The sequence below is a fragment of the Balaenoptera physalus genome, assembly GCF_965194825.1.
Source record: "Balaenoptera physalus genome assembly, chromosome: 8".
NCBI lineage: Eukaryota > Metazoa > Chordata > Mammalia > Artiodactyla > Balaenopteridae > Balaenoptera > Balaenoptera physalus.
Genome location: NC_138887.1, coordinates 97085999 through 97102739, shown reverse-complemented (window position 1 = coordinate 97102739; position 16741 = coordinate 97085999). Strand labels below are relative to the sequence as shown.

The 16741-nt window shown below is 34.3% G+C and overlaps 1 protein-coding gene across 2 annotated transcripts in view; it reads right to left on the bottom strand.

Annotated features, from left to right (window-relative positions):
* LOC309665723 (uncharacterized protein) overlaps nucleotides 1-16741 on the bottom strand; it is a gene marked incomplete at its 5' end in the record, with an annotated part of 320068 nt that overhangs the window by 11642 nt on the left and 291685 nt on the right. The gene's annotated exons all lie outside the window — the stretch shown is intronic.

Here is a 16741-nt window from a genome sequence, read left to right as displayed (position 1 = left end):
ACTGAGCAATCTTTTTCTCATTTCCAGAAGCTAAGTAGTAGTTACCTTACAGAATGAGACAAATTAAAAGGCAGAAATTTATAGGAAGCCTCATTGCTACCTGGGACAAATACGATTCTCTGGGCTCCCCAAAGAATATCTCCTACAGAAAAAATGACATTTTCAGGATAAAAGCTGACATTTCCAAGGTCTTGTCCTATGTTTGTTTCTTATCCACCCAGGATTCTCAGTACACAAACTGGTCTTAACCAAAAGAAAGGAACACCACTGACACCCTCTTCTTCACTTACCACCAGATGTGCTAAGAAAATGAGCAGAAGTGATTTAATTATTCTTCCTCTGTTGCACAGATACCTTCTCATTCTTTCTGCAACCCAAGTGCCTAAGGGAAATAAAGAGTCCCAATATCTTGTTCCTTTCTTGGTGATTATTTTTCTTCCTTAGAAATTTTTTTTTCATTCCAGACTATCAAATTCCTACTTGACTTAGTCTAATGAATAGACTATATTGCACAATTTGGTGAATAGAAGTGTGATGTATGAAGTAGTAAAAGTGGACATGTGATTGTTCATTCCCTGACAATTCTGACTACACCAACAGTCAATTAGTGTCTCAGGTGAAATAATTTTCATTTTTATCACCAATAAAAAACATTATGAGGGATTTGGAGACACTATTTGAGTGGAGAAAAAATTCCAAAAACTAAAAAAAATTAAAAGTTAATGTCCCTAATTGAAAGTGAGAATGTTACCTGTAAAGGTTAATCCCCTATTTTGCTTACAAACTGGTTATTTTTAGGTGGTTTATTAATGACTCAAGGTTGAAAATTATCAATTCTTGCAACAAACGAATTTTGTTGCTTAAATACAAGAGAGAATAAAAGACACCACAAATTTCCCCCTAGAAAGGCAATGGAACACTAGTCTTATAGCAATTAAACACCTCACACAAGATGGTAATTCAGCAAAAATGAATGGATCACTGAGAATAAATGAGTGAAATTCCACATACTACTGTATAGCACCGGGAACTCTGCTCAATGTTATGTGGCAGCCTGGATGGGAGGGGAGTCTGGGGGAGAATGGAAACATGCATATGTATGGCTGAGTCTCTTTGCCGTGCACCTGAAACTATCACAACATTGTTAATCTGCAAAAGAAAGAAATTCCACATACTGACTCAAATGTACTCATGTATTTAAATTCTGCTTAATGCCCACAACCCAGAAACAAAAATTATAGATACATCTAGAACTTTTTACCCAGAGCTTTAAATTTCATCTGTGCTTATCTCTGACCTTGGGGCTGTTATGATCTGTAACCACAGTGGCCTCCAGGAGTGTAAAAACCAGTTTGTGATCACTCCAATATTTATCCCCATACCTTCACTTCACATTGGAAATTCAGATATTGCAGCCCATATCCCTAGGATATCATCAAGAGAAATTTACATAGAATAAGTTGGATAGATACCAGAAGCATATGACAAATTTCTATAAAGATAACATTCTTTGTTGTTCTTCTGCCGACCTGACAAAGATAAAAGTAGCCACAACTGAAGATCCTAAAATACCTCAACCCAAGTGGCCAACTAACTGCCTTAGAAATTAATTCCTAAGTAGTGGATAGTAAGGTGAATTTGAAGTTTCTTTGACATTTAGGATACCAAATACACAGGAAAATTCTTAAAGCAGCCCCGTCAGTAATGAAAGAGGATTCAGATGATCAAATAGATGGTTATAAGCTATATCTTATAACGAAAGTATGAGGTTAAGGGTATATGAGATTTTAAAAGAAGTCATAGTTGCATAATAAAAATATTGATTTAAAAATAGGAAAAATGAAAATGTTTTCCCCACAAATTAAGAGTAAAGATATTAATATTTGTGTATTTAATTTGGGGGTTTATATTTGCATAATTTACTTAATGAACCCAAATCCAGAAACTTGGATGATGGCTACAGAGTAAATTTTATCTCACACTCACTAGCATAGCAACATGTTCTCTGCACTCTCAGCCACTTTTATAGAATGCTCGTGACTCACTGAAATCAACATTGCTCTGTGGTCCAGAAACTGAAACAGGCTTCCATTCAGTACAATTCCCAATTCTTGGGGTTCAGGAAGATGGCTATTGCCACCTGAATTTCATTCCAAGGCTCAAAAGAAAATCTATCTCCATAAAACACCCCTAAAGTAATCAAATGCAAACATTAGTTTTATTTATGGTTGGGGTTTTCATTTTTAATCTACCTTTGTGTATCAGGAAGGAGAATAAATGCTTACTGCCTAAGGACATTTATTAGTGGTATATTGGGATATGTGAGTAGACCTGAAATCTGTGCCTGATACATGTCCATACTGCATAAGAAAAGCAATTGGAGAGGAAGAACTGCCTTTCTAAGGAAGCAACATGTGGTTGGAGGGATGTGACAAATCCAAAGCATGGCATTCAGTGAAAACAAAGGGGATGGTACAGTGTGGGTGACACCATTAAAAGGTAGCTTCTTGTATAAAGTGAGAGAATAGGCGACTCTCAAGATTTTCTAGAGAGCAGACCAAGCCAAAAAATTTTAATAGAAGTTACTGAGGACTTTGTTTTCGGACCCATTTGAATATTTGAGACCGACACAGACACAAGTACGAACTGGAGTTCCTGTTTGGATTATGTTTCTACAAATGAGACATCTTTCCAGGAATATGTGACATGGTCCATGGATTTTTAGACATTTTATATATAGACACAGATATATTATTGATACAGTGACAACTATCAAATCTATATTTCCAACCTTGATATCTCCTCTAAGCTTCAGACCATAGACCCATCCACCAATGCAAAACCTTCACCGCTCATCTCAGAACCCAACATGTCCAAACCTGAATTTATTAAATCCCCCTAAAATCTCTTCCTCCTCCTACATTTCTTTTTCTTCTTCATTTCCTGCACCCCACGGCCAGTGGATACACCACTTGGCCACCCATTTTCCTAAGGAAGACACTGAGTTTTTCTTTGAATGCTCCCCACCCTCCTGTCTTTCATTTCTAGTCTCCTTCAAACTTGCCCTGTTCTAACACATTCTCCAAACTATAGTCAAATTGACTTTTGTAAGATGGAAACCAGGACATATCACACCCCTGTTTGAAATCCTTTAATGGCTCCTCATGGACTTTAGGATAAATTCCAAATTCCTAAGGTGGTTTGCAAGGCCCTCTATGATCTGGGTTGTTCCTGATGTTCAAGCTCATCTCTGGCATCTCTTTCATCCACTCTAGATCCAGTCATGATGAAGAACTTTCAGTAAGTTTGCTCTTGCTTCTGGGTCTTTACATATGAAATCTCTTCTTGCCCTTTTTCATTTACCAAAGGATATTGTTATTCATCCTTCAAACTCCATTTTTATTAGTCATAATAAGAGTAATAATGAGGGCTATCATTTATTAAGCACTTCTATGTGCTTAGCGATATACATAATTTTTTGTTTGCACACAGACTGATGAGGGAGTATTAGTGGACAATTTAAAGATGAGGAAACAGGATAAATAACATGAAGTCATTTATTACAAATTCCTTGCCTCTTAGCCATCATCTTTCTGGCCCAGCAGTACCTGGATTGGTTCTCTGCTCTTGTGTTCCGTATGCTCTATACATACCCCAGTTGTAGTATTTTTCAAGCTATTGTCTCCTCTTTCATATTTGCTGTTTGTTCTGTTTTCCTTGCTAGAATTCCCTTACATTCAAGAAGCAAATCTTATTCCGTATTGTACTTCCCACCACCAGCACTCATCACAGTGGCTGACACAGAGGTATTCAGAAAATATACATTTATTGAATTGATAAAATAATAAATGAAATCTGCTTTTCTCTGAAATCTGCTCGGATTCTCAGAAGGAAGAAACTACTGGATTTTATTATTTATTAACCTTCACTTGTCCCCCCACCCCAAGATCTCAAGGCTTTGTGGAATGAAATTAAAAAAGAAAAAGCTTCTCTTCACAGAACTGTTGGGAATGCCCTGCTTTTTACTTCACTCTTTAATTTAAAAAGATTAAAAATTGAATTTGATCCTTGAAAGCTCTTAAGTGCACAAAGAGAGGAACACATTAAAACCAAAGCTGCTATTTTGCAATTTGTTTAAATTACAAAATAGCCAAATTCTGCATAAGCTTTGCTGGTAAAACAAAAGCTCCTTGTTCTTTTCTGTGTCACTAGGAACTCTTGCATTATTTAGGGAAAAAGAATCCTCTCATCAACTTGAGCCAAGTAACTTGCACTCATTGAACAAAACCAAAAAAGGCGGGGAGTGATATTTCATCCATAATTTCAGCATATATTGTAGTAAAAAGAGATATGCACAATCCGACCATGTAACAGAAGACCTGAGATCTGTTCATCGTATTGCAAGCTCTTCATTGTTTAATTATGGGAACAAAAGCCATTTAACCTCTTGGTGCTTTTTAAAATATAGAATTTGATACATTATCCCTCTGCCTCTGATGCTGTTAAGGTGATAAATAAAATAATAAGTTGGAAGTGCTTTTAGAATTGCATAACAGTGTAAATTTTATTTCAGGGTCAATACTTTTATTCAAGTATGATTACTTTATTTAGGTAGAATCATAAAGAATGTACATTTCATGTTATCAAGGGTCTATTAATTGTTTCTTGCCTATTTTCTCTATGTGCTCCATACTGTTGGCAAAAGATCTCACTGATTTGTCTTTCAAACAGAGAAAAAAAATGAGTGATTTAAACAAATTTAAATGTAAATACACACAAAATAAATCCTTTAAACTAAATTTTATATTTAGTACATGAAAGCAAACTTTTCTGAAATAGTCCTTTATGTTTTGCTTGTTCTTAAAAACAAAACTATACAAAATAAAAAAATAATCTCCATCGTCCCAAAATTCAGATGTTCTTTAGGTCAGTATTCATATGGCTTAGGTACAATTTTCAAATAGTAAGTCATGACTCTCATACAAATATGAAATGAGCATATGTCAAAGATTTTATTTAATTCATTAATTAGTGAGGAATTGAGTAAGGCGTTAGAACCTGTTTAAAGAGAATTTGAAGATCAGACATGTGTATAGTATAGGCAATTAGAAATGCTGAAATACATTTGCTAATAACTGCAAAGCAGTTTAATATCTCATAAGGTAATCAAATGTAAAGCTTGGAGTCATCTTTTCTACAGGGTATAAATCACCCTTGGCAAGAATAATTTGCACTACTCTCAGTTTCCTACAACTTAATATTTTACCCCTACAGAGCTATAAATCGCTCTACTTAGGAGAAAGACAATCAGAGGGGCATATACCTATAGAATCAGACATTTCCCCAAAGATCCACTGGATAATATCCAGCAGTCCTCTGAAAGGACACCCAGGAATCTCTTTTGCCCATGTCTAAGTCTAACAAGTTTTCCTGACAATACTTATGGAAAATAAAATATAGAAAGGTACGTCTATAGAAACCCTTCCTTACTTAACACATTTTTGTTCTTAAATAATCACAAGCTTAAATCTAAGGGATCACCAAGTTAGAATCTTTAGTGTTCCAAGATAGACACCCAAATTTCTAGAACTAGAAAATGGTTTAGGAAATAATTATTGTGGTTCTTTGTTTTTGAAGTATAGTATTGATTTACAATGTTGTGTTAGTTTCTGGTGTACAGCAAAGTGATTAAGATATATATATATGTATGTGTATACACACACACACACACGCACTCTTTTTCATATTCTTTTCCATTACGGTTTATTACAGGATACTGAATATAGTTCCCTGTGCTATACAATAAGACTTCGTTGTTTATCTATTTTATATTCAGTAGTTTGTATCTGCTAATCCTAAACTCCAAATTTATCCCTCCCCCACCCCCTTACTGCTTTGGTAGCCATAAGTTTGTTTTCTATGTCTGTGAGTCTGTTTCTGGTTTGCAAATTAGTGTGAAAGTCCCTATAATGACACCATCTTTAATACAACTGTAACTGGACCTTTCAAAGAAACAGCTTACAAAATAAAGCATTTTAACACAGGACATCATCCAAAACAAAGGTGGTGGTGGTGGTGTTTGATTTTAAATCTGCTTTTCCTTAGACCACCACGTAATCTTTAAACAACATCAATGATTTCAATTCCATTTGTGTTTCCAGCTACCTCAAACAGCACAATTAATTGGTTGGCTTTCTCTCCTGCTGGAAAGTAAGCTCCATGCAACAGAGGCATTCTCCTATTCATCGATGCTGCACCCCAATATACCTGCTGAGGAGGAAGGGCTCAATAAACATCTGTTAAATGAATGACTTGTTGGCTGAACTGCAATTTGAATAGTCTCTTATGAAAAACAAGAATACAGAATTGACTTTACTCATTCAACATTCTTTTAATAAATATTATTTAGTATTTTAACCTAACATTTTTATCATAATGCATACATACAGCTCATAAATGAATGAGCATAAAGTTAAGCATATTGAGACAAAACAACAGCTTCCATCTACATTTTTTTCCACTGAGCACAAGATCAGCTTTGATGTTCAGCAGAAATATAATTTAAAAAAAATTATCCTTCACTATTTTTAATAGATTAATAGCAAGTCACTGGATTATTGTATAATTTTCTAACAGGACCAAAAAATAAATGTATTACTGAAAAATAACGAAATGGAACCTATCTTGTTAATATCCTAGGTTTTTCCTTTTTAAGAATTTAGCTAATTTTTTTAAAAAATTGAGATATACTATGCATACAATAAAATGCAGTTCTTAGAAAAAAAATCCTGATGCCCAGGATGTACCCAGACCAATCAAATCAGAATTTCTGGGGGTGGGACCAGGTATTGGTATTTTAAAAAGTGGGACCAAGCCCAATTCACACCAAGCTAAGATTTACTATTGGTTACACAAACCTGAGTGATTTGACAGAGGAGAAAACAAATTATGAACTATCTATTTTACAAGTACCAAGTCATCACCAATAAAGAACTCGCTGTTTCTCTTTTAAAAAATTTAGCTAAAAAAAGAAAGAAAATATCTATATACAGAAAGAGAAAGTAAGGACATTTTGCTTTTCATTACATCCAAAGAATGTTCTGGAAGCAGGGCAAAGTTAGATAAATACTTAATAGTTTTACATGGAGTATATTATAGTTGAGAACTTGAATTCATAATGATAACACTTAACTGCTACAAGATACTCAGACTTAAAAGAAAAAAATTAAATGAAGTTCAATAGATTAGAGCTACAAAGATTGAAAGGTAAACTAATATTCTAAGAACATAAAGATACTTGCTTTAATTGCTCTGAGTTACCAGGAATAGTTTATATATATAAAAACATCCCATTTCTTGACCTTCCGTTAATCCTGTCTAAGACAAAGGCCTAAATACATATGTAACAAAAAGGAAATGTTGCTCTTTGTAATTAAAAATATTTTTAAATGAATAATTATGTATATTTTTCATGTTAGAAATGATAATGTTATTATTCTTGTAAAAATTATTCATGCTCTTTATAAAGAAAAAAAGTAAAATATCCAAATCCACCACTCAGAAATAATCTTCATTAACACTGGATAATCATAATTTTCCTACACATATATATGTAGGAGACAGAGAAAGATAGAAATAGTTTTATAATATAAATGATACTTGGTAATTAAAAGCAACAATTTTAATTGCTGAACCAAAGAGAAGTGAAAAAAACACAAAGAAACTAAAATCAAGCTGGCAGAATTCTGAACATTACATAAGTGTTTCTTCACTACAGGAGATATTATTTCCTAAAAGGCACTCTAAGAGGAAAAAAAATCTGTAAGGAACAATATTTTTATGTTTAAGGCTTAATACTCTTGGCATCCACAGGTTTGAGTACATTTCTCTGGAACACAGAGTGCCTTTTCGAGCTGCAGTTTCATCTCTTAATTTTAGGGAACATTGTGTTGCTATATTTTTGACTAATACTTTTTCTGCCCCATTTATTGGGTTCTTAACTTCTAAGATACCATTTAGCCTTCATGAGACTGTCTGTCCTCCACACCTGGCACGGAAGGTAACAGAACACAGTGCTGAAGAGTGAAGGCGCTAGAGTCAGGATGCTTAGATTCAAATTCCAGCTTCTCAATTTTCTATTTGTGTGACTTAGCCAAGTTATTTAACTTCTTCAGGCATCAGTCTCTTCTTCTGAGAAATGCAGACAAATGAGCACAAAAATAACTCCTTTTGTTGTGTTGGTATCAGATGAAGAAATATGTAAGGCACTTAAAAAGCACCTGGCACATAGTAATTTCTTAGTAATCTTACATTTTAATCTATTGGTATCTCTATTACTACAATATCATTATCTTTGATTTATTTTATTTTTCTCTAGTCTTTGTCCTGTGTCAGTGTTACGAGTCAGGAAACAGCACTATCAAATTGGGTAAAATCTCTGATCTTAAGATTCATTACATCCATGTTTTAATTTGATCTTAAAATTTATGTTGCATTAAAATAATTTATGGTGCTATGGAGCTTTTTAAAAATATGTTCTTTAGAATACAAAAGATCATAAAAGACTATTATAAACAATTATATGCCAACAAATTAGATAACTCAGTAAAATGGATAAATTTCTAGAAACCAACAACCTACCAAGACTTAATCATGAAGACATAGGAAATCAGAACAGACCAGTAATGAGTAAGAAGAATGAATCAGTAATCAGAAACCTCCAAACAAGGAAAAGTCAGAGACCAGTGGCTTCACTGGTGAATTCTACCAAACATTTAAAGAAGAACACTAATCCTTCTCAGGCTCTTCCAAAAATTCAAAGAGGAGGGAATACTCCCAAACTCATTTTATGGAGGTCAGAAATACTCTGATACCAAAGTCAAACAAGGACACTATAAGAAAAGAAAACTACATGCCAATATTCCTGATTTGTATAGATGCAAAAATTCTCAACAAAATACTACCAGAATGAATTCAATAGCATATTAAAAGAATTATACACCATGATCAAGTAAGATTTATCTCTGGAATACAAGGAGAGTTCAACATAGGCAGATCAATAAATGTTATACATCAATAGAGTGAAAGATAAAAACCATATGATCATCTCAATCAATGCAGAAAAAAACATTTGACAAAATAAAACATCCTTCATGATAAAAACTCTTAACAAATTGAGTATAGAATAAACATACCTCAACATAATAAAGGCTATATATGGAAAACCCACAGCTAACATCATGTTCAATAGTGAAAGGTTGAAAGATTTTACTCTAAGATCAGAAACAAGGGTACCCATTCTTACCACTCCTATTCAGTGTAGTAGTGGAAATCCTAGCCAGAGCAATTATACAAGAAAAAGAAATTAAAGGTATCCAAACTTCCAAAGAACTAAAATTTTCACTGTTTACAGATGATATGATCTCATATATAGAATATCCTAAAGACATAACCAAAACACTTTTGGGACTAATTAACAAATTCAGTAAGGTTGCAAAACACAAAATCAACATAATCAGTTGTATTTCTATACACTAGCAACAATATATCCAAAAAAGAAATAAAGAAAACAGTTCCATTTACAATAACACTGAAAACAATAAAATACTTAGGAATAAGTTTAAGCAAGGAGGTGAAAGATCTATACACCGAAAACTATAAGACTTTGAGGAAAGAAATTGAAAAAGACACAAATAAGTGGAAAGCTATCCCATGTTCATGGTTTGGAAAAATTAATATATCCATACTACCCAAAGCCATAGATTCAATGCATTCCCTATCAAAATTCCAATGGTATTTTTCACAGAAATAGAAAAAAATAATCTGAAAATTTAGGTGGACTCACAAAAGACCCCAAATTGTCAAAGCAATCCTGGGAAAGAAGAATAAAGCTGGAGAAACTAAAAAATAAAACAAACTAGTGAATACAACAAAAAAGAAACAGACTCACAGATACAGAGAACAAACTGTGGTTTGTTCTACTGGTTACCAGTGGGGAGAGGGAAAGGAGGAGGGGGAGGGGATTATAGGTACAAACTACTATGTGCAAAATAAATAAAATAAAAGGATATATTGTACAACACAGGGAATATAGCCAATATTTTATTGTATAACAACTATAAATGGAATATAACCTTTAAAAATTGTGAATCAACATGCATTGTACACCTGAAACTTATGTAATATTTTACATCAACTACACCTCAATAAAAAAAAAAAAGAATACAGCTGGAGGCATCACACTTCCTGATTTCAAACTGTATTACACAGCTATGGTAATCAAAACAGTATGGTACTGGCATAAAAACAGACATATAGACCAATGGAACAGAACAAAGAGCCAGAAAATAAATCCTTGCATATACAGTCAACTATTACTTTACAAGGGAGCCAAGAATGCTCAGTGGGGAAAGGATAGTCTCTTCAATAGATGGTTTGGAGGAAAACTGGATTATCACATGCAAAAGAATGAAATCGGATCCCTATATTACACCACTCACAAAAAGTGACTCGAAATGAATTAAAGATTTAATCATAAGGCCTGAAACTGTAAAACTCCTAGAAAAAAACATATGGAAAAAGCTATGACATTGGTCTTGGCAATGATTTTTTGGACACCAAAAAATTGCATAAGCAACAAAAGCAAAAATAAACAAGTGGGACTACATCAAACTAAAAAGCTTCTGCACAGCAAAAGAAACAATAAAATGAAAAGGTGACATATGGAATAGGAGAAAATATTTGCAAACCATCTATCTGATAAGGGGTTAATATCCAAAATATATAAGGAACTCATACAACTCAATAGCAATAACACAAATAATTTGATTTAAAAATGGGAAGAGGGTCTGAATAGACATTTTTCCAAAGACATTCAAATGGTCAATAAGTACAAGAAGAGACATTCAACATCACTAATCATCAGATAAATGCAAATCAAACCTCAATGAGATATCACCTCACACTTGTAAAAATAGTTATTATCAAAAAAAAAAAAAAGCAAAAAAAAACACCAACCAAACAAACAGGGGATAACAAGTGTTGGAGAGGTTCTAGAGAAAAGGGAACTCATGTGCACTGTTGATGGGAATGTAAATTGGTACAGTCACTATGGAGAACATTATGGAGGTTTTTTAATAATTACAACTAGAGCTACCTCATGACAGCAATTCCAGTTCTGGGTATATATCCAAAGGAAATGAAATACTGACTCGAAAAGATATCTGCACTACCATTTTTATTGCAGCATTATTCATAAGCCAAGGTACGGAAACAACCTAAGTGTAAATCTACTCATGAATGGATAAATAAAATGTGAGATAGATACAGATAGATGGGGCAGCGGGGTGGGGAGAGAAAGGTTATTCAGCCACTAGAAAGAAGAAAATCCTGCCATTTGCAACAACATGGATGGACCCTGAAGGCATTATGCTAAGTGAAATAAGTCAGAGAAAGGTAAATACTGTACGGTCATGGAATGGTGGTTGCCAGGAGTGGAGAGGTGAAGGGGATGGGGAGGTGTTGGCCAAAGTCTACAAACTTCCAGTTATAAAATGAATAAGTTCTGAGAATCTAATATACAGCACGGTGACTATTGTTAACAGTACTCTACAGTATTATATACTTGAAAGTTGCTGACAGAGTAGATCTTAAATGTCTTACCACAAAAAAAAGAAAAAGGTAATTATGGGAGGTGACGGAGGTGTTCAGTAAACTTATTGCTGTAATCATTTAGCAATATGTACAAGTACCAAATCATCATGGTCTACCCCTTATACGTACACAATGGTATATGTCAAATATATCTCAAGAAAACTGGCAAAAATAAAATGAAAATAACTCAAAACAAATAAAAATATATCTTCAGGTTGCCTTTTATTCAGAAAGTTCTACACACTTCTTTTGCATATGGAATGTGCTTGCTTGTTATCATTTATTTCCACACTTATCATACCATTTGTTTTTATCTTTGCCATGCTTAATATAGAATTCTTTCTCAAAATTTCTGTTTGATCTGATATAACATAGGTTAATTCTCTCCTATAGCCCCCTAAGCTATAATACCCCTGAAGCATTGTATTCTAAAGTTCTGCGAAGTGAGAGTGGGGATGGGGAAGAAGAAAAGGCTCTTCTGAAGCTTTGTGAATCTTTTGTTAATGGAACTTGCATCTCTCCTTTCTAGAATGGGTGAAATGTCCAGGGTACTCTTATAGTTTAAATCTTCCCCCCCAAATAACTATAGAGTCTTTTGTGAGGGATCTTTAGCCCTGATTGCTTCATCTACATCTCCCCACCAGCTATTTCCGCTCTCCCTCATCTGAAATGGGGAAACAATGAGAAAAATCACCACTGTCACTTTTCTGCAAATATTGTACTATTCATGAGAATTTTCAGAATGCTGTCATAGTGCTTCTAGCAGATGGTAATGGAAGTGGGGCTAGGATTCTCCCTTGAATCTGTGGACTCTGTTCTCATTACCATCTCTTGAGGTTTAAGGCATGTGGATAAGACTCTTCCACTGTTTTGTCATTGTTGGTATTTTCACTATTTTCAGGTGTTTTTCATTTCATTAGATATTGTCAATGTATATATACATATGTGTGTATGTGTGTATATATACATATATGTACATGTATATGTACATATTTTTTTTTAAGAAAAGAGTATTAAATACCAAGATCTCATAATGGTTAATAAAAAATCCATTGTCAATTCCCCATCCCACCTAAAGTAACTGTCAGAATGTATATATAAATACATATATATAAGTATATATGTATATATACAATTCCGTTTTCTTCAAATAATTATATATTTTGAGAATGACTTGGAGAAAATAGAAGGAAAATAGATATATCAATATAATTAGCATTTTTCTATATCTAAAAATGCAGGAATTTTTTTTGTTTGTTTTTATCAAATAGAAAGATGAAATGATTATCATAGCTTCAGTATGGGAGAGTTCATGGTAGGGAGGGGAGCATTCCTTTACATGAGCTTAGTTTCAGACCTAGAAAGGGAGAGAGGGCACTCCTGAATGCGTTGCTTGAGGCACTTCACAAGTAGTAAGAACTCAACAAATATTTGCTGATTGATTAAAACTCAAAATATAAATTCCTGCCTCTTCGTAAAGACTAAAACTCAAAATATTCTAATTACACTTTTCAAGTCGGTGAAAAATATTTGAGTTGCAAATAACCTTGCCTTCATGTGGCACAGAAGCTATTTTACCCAATTATTATTACTGGAATTTTTCTGTGGCCCTGGGCATGCTTGGTGTGTCCTATTCATCACAGCAACCAAATAATAAACCTGTTCCCTGCAGTTTATCAGAGAAGTGCTGGCCATGTTCAGGGGCGAGAGACAAACAGAAGACAGGGATGGTAGTTTTTAATAATAATTAATTATTTATACAGTGCTGACAGAGGGCTCACTAATGGGGAAGGCACAGAATCAGAGATAGACTCTTCCCTACCTCAAGGACTGAATTCTAAGAGAGATCAGCAATTCAAAAGTAAAATAAGCCTTGTCAAGCTGAGGTTGCAGCTTATAATTTCAGAACTCCTTTGGCATAAGTTTCATTCTAAAACGTTATTGAGGGTATAATCTATAGTGGTGACAAATGGCCTTCCAATATTACACAAGTTCCTCTTCTTTGCCTTTACCTCAATTTTGTCAAAGCAACAACTAAGTCATATTAAGTCATACTGTGGTTCTGTTTCTTAAAAACTGGTCGGTTTCTTAACCCTTCACTAATTTCATACTATCTTAATTACTATAGTAGTTATAACAAATCTTTATGTCTATCAGAATCCTTCCTCTTTCTCCTCCTCCTCCTTTTTGTTCTTGCAGTTACACATTGAAATGATCATCCATCAAATGATAATTTTCCTGAGAGACGGACTCAGTGTTCATGAGGCCAAGACTGTGTTATCAGAATTGTAAAGAGATAAACTGTGCCAGGATCACAATTTCTACATCCAGAGATTTGTCCTTCTAACTGCTGTTAGCTGTCCTACAAGGTGGAGGAGAGGGGTGACTTAACTAAAACCTATTTTCACTATTAAAATGTTGTATGGCACTGTCAGCTGTGATGTCTATATGCTAGACATTAACACATTATCACAGCACAGCCTGATGTTCTGAGAGGTTATCTGTTAGTGAGCATGGGGCAGAGCCTGGCAGAAGACAGTCTGGATGCTCTCCCAGGCACAATTTCTTAGCAGATGTTCGTCTCCAAGAAAATGTGGTTGACTGTCAGTATGTGAAGAAATCAGTGCAAGGTGAATCGTTTCTTAAAAAGAAAATATGAATTTCTTTCCCCCTTTCGGTTTATAAATGTATTTTAGAACTCCAAAAAGAAAAAGCAGAGTGAAAATGTTCATTTTCCCAGAGTATGATTTCATTCAGGCGTTGAGCCTATAGACCTGCAACAATTCACAACTGAACTAATGTCTTTAATGTGTGAACTTGAGGCATCTGAAGACATAGCACATGCTCCAGATAAACACCCTCCAAGACAAGCATGTCATCTGGAAGACTTTCCCCATGAGTAGCATTACTGATGCATGCCCTGACAAAGTCTGTCAGAGGTTTTCATTTTCAAGTGGAAGAGACAGCCATCTGGTACCCAGAGTAAATAGTCTCAGATCACTAAAAGAGAAACCCAATATTTTATTCTAACCAAAACTGAGGCAAATTCAAAGAAAAAAAGGTAAATTTTTGATTACTAGAGTAATTTTCCACCCAAGTTATCAGATATAATTTTGATAGAGAAAATGTTCTCCCAGACGTGAAATGCTCTATTGATCTGGGGTAACTTAAGACATACAACCATTTCCAGTAGTCTATTGAGTAGGTAACACAGATACTACTTCCAGAAGTAACCTGCATCTGGACGCAGGTAGCTGAAGTGAATTTGGAGACGTATGTATTCATTGATTCATTCGAGAACTACAGGCCAGGTACTGGGTTAAGTGTTTGGGACACAAAAATCATGGTCCTTCCCTCAAAGATCTTACAATACAGTAGTAGAAATACACAAAGAGATCATTAAAAGTAACATTGGAGAGTTGGAAAAAGTCTACACAGAGGAGAGTAAAGGGAAGGAACCCCTCACCCAGCTGGGTGTCCAAAGATGGCCTCTGGGACCAAGAATAAAGATTCATTCCACACAATTACTCATCAGTAAGTTTTCGTAATAACAATTCAAAGTTATACCACTTTTCAGATGATTCCTTTGTTTTCTTCATAATGATTTTTTTATCCAAAAACACACTCAAAAAATATGCTCCATATTACTTAACTCCATTAAGTAATAGTTTAAAATTGTAGTTTCAGGTTAAGACACACATGTTTACTCAACATAAAAGTCTGTAGTCAGAGACCATCATGTGGAACAAATCTGAATTGTGTGCCATATTTAGAAGAAATCAAAACATTTTTCTCTGTGTATGTAAGTCAAGTGAGTGGAAAGAAAAGTTTCAATTTTCTGTGACTTTTCATAGAAAATGTGCACATGCACATTTTCCATGGGCTTCAAAACACTCTTGTGGTTAGTTTTAATTTTGCCCTAAAAGCGATTTTTCTAAGCTGCAAATTTGCTTTTAAGTGCAGTTTGAGTGCAAGATAGCCATGGGCCTCATTATGTTTGAAAACCTGATGAAGAAAACAGTGCAGAAAAAAAGAATCTACATTCAAAGGATGATTAGCTCATACCCTTTCATCCCCAAAACTTACCATCATGGTTTCTCTGCCTCATTTGGTATCTACAATACCTTTTCAGTACATTTCATTTTATATACAACCTACACTTCTTTACTTGCAAACTGTTTGCTTATATAAGCCTGCTTTTATTGTTTTATTGCCAAATGTTTCTATCTGTGAAAATTGTTTGGATGTCTTATGTTGAGAGGAAATACATCATGATCTTTCTCTAAAGGTTTTTTTTTTTTTTTAATTTAACAACTTTTCACTTACTAGCAAGGTTTTCAGGAAAAAATTAAACTTGTTAAGCAAAGGATAAGTACACCAGTCTCAGTTGGATCTGAGAACATTCTTTGGCATAAGCCAGGCAAATAGAGAATCCAGATGCGTGTGGAGAATAAAGGAGCTAGTGAAAAACTTAGGGAAGTCAGGTTAGCTCAGGTAAATGTAAAGAATAAGTTTTTTTAAAAAGAGAAAGGAAGATTTGTTCATTACCTCTGAGGATGTGATTTTATAGTTCCAAGTATCAAATATCATTGAAAACTAGCCTTCTAAAGATAAGTTATAAAGCAATAGGGTAAGTGATTGCATTGTGAAGAAAAAAAACTATACACACATAGAGGAAGAGAGACTGTCCTAATGTCCCAATATTACATAATTGGGTACTCATACCCAGGATAACATTTCTGGGAATAGAATCATACACAGATTCACTTTTAGGCTGATATCACAGTTTAGTTGGAAGCAAAGATGTTTTGCTCTAGGTAAACATTAGTTGATTCAAAAGAAGTTCTAAAAATTAAGTCACTGATACTGAACATGCATACAAATATAGTCTGAGTAAAATTAGTTCAAGAAAATGTGCGTGTTAACTACTGCTCCAGGGATTTAGCCACGTACTCTTCTATACTATTTCTAATTTATTTTGATTTGATCCCATGTTTCATGAGTTTCTCTTTCCATTCAAGACAACAAGCTTCTCCAGAATAGGTGTTATATCATACCACCAGGCCAAACTCTTTTGCCTAGCTCATGG